The sequence below is a fragment of the Hemibagrus wyckioides genome, linkage group LG07, assembly GCF_019097595.1.
Source record: "Hemibagrus wyckioides isolate EC202008001 linkage group LG07, SWU_Hwy_1.0, whole genome shotgun sequence".
Classification (NCBI taxonomy): domain Eukaryota; kingdom Metazoa; phylum Chordata; class Actinopteri; order Siluriformes; family Bagridae; genus Hemibagrus; species Hemibagrus wyckioides.
Genome location: NC_080716.1, coordinates 30779440 through 30780860, shown reverse-complemented (window position 1 = coordinate 30780860; position 1421 = coordinate 30779440).

Genomic DNA, 1421 nt, shown 5'->3' with positions numbered 1-1421 from the left:
TTGATCAATTAAATAAATACATCATTATCAGTTCACTGCTGCTATATTGTTGTCTTTTCATTGTCTCATAATGTTTCTTGTCTCCTGCTGTAACATTGGAATTTCCTCCGTGGGATTAATAAAGTTTTATCAGATAACTCGATCCTGCAGTATTATTCAGTGTCAGTAGAGGATCTCAGTGCAGTAAAGGTCAGGAGTAAATGAGGAATCAAACAGAAGTGTTGTTACTCTTTCTGCATGTCTACACACTGGTACACTGATGTACAGGACTAACACAACACTGAAAACCAATCAGGAAATCAACATTACAGCCAATCAAAAGCTACTTATGAAGTGAAGTACATGGTTTCAGTGTAAAACTCTGCTAGACAACATCATCATAAGTGCATTTCTTCCCAGTCCTGGCAGAGGGAGTAAGACAGTCAGGGTTAGAGGTTTGTAAATCAAGCTTAGACCTAAATCAGTGTTGTATATGAGCACTAACACGCTCTACAGAATTGAGGTGAATTGTTGCTAGGTGTCTGCAGTGAAGAACATCACACACTTCTTCAAGGGGAAAACTGTAACATGAAAATAGTTTCTTGTATATTTTACTGTATTAATTAACATTAAATCCTGTTTGTTACTCTGAGACCATGCTACACCGACAGCAGCCAGCAGAGGGCAGCAGTGGTGCACACAGTGATAGCAGGAGAACAAATTACAGACTTCTCCAGGATGATGAACCTGGATTTCCTGAACCTGTCCAGCAGTATACTTAAGACCAGACTTTGACACAGCCCTTTGCTGCACCTTTGTAGAGGAGTGACAGATATATATAACTATATATAAAAGAGAATAATATACACCTTCCAAACAGAGAAACCACAAGCAATAAAAGCAGGAACAAGCCTGTAACTAGTACTTCCGGACATCTTTCAAAATAAAAGTTCTGCAGTTCTGGGGTTTCACTCTGTAATTGAGTCCACAATGAAACAGTATGTAGTAGTTACAGTATCATTTGTGTACGAGATTTTAAAATTCATTTCTCATGGAAAAGAAAAAAAATCAGCTGGCTGTTAGACATCATTAGTGTGTGTTATGAAGGAAAATGTGATATTCAGTGAGAAAACTATTTGTGGGCTCAACTAAAGCTCATCATGTTTTGTTCCCTATATCAGATTACATTTAAAACTATTCTACAACAAATCACATGACAGATATCAGGTCTAATAAAACATTACAGGGATTTAAGGAAACTCTCACATGTAGTGATGTTTCATCCATGATCCAATCATTCTCCTTCACTTCCATGTACTGACTCATTATTTTATTCTCTTAAGTCTCGACTGTGTAAAACACATGACTGCTTCAGCAGATTGTTCCTGCTTTTTAAAGACTGCATTATCGTGCAGGATGTGAAGGAGCAAATCATTGGTTGG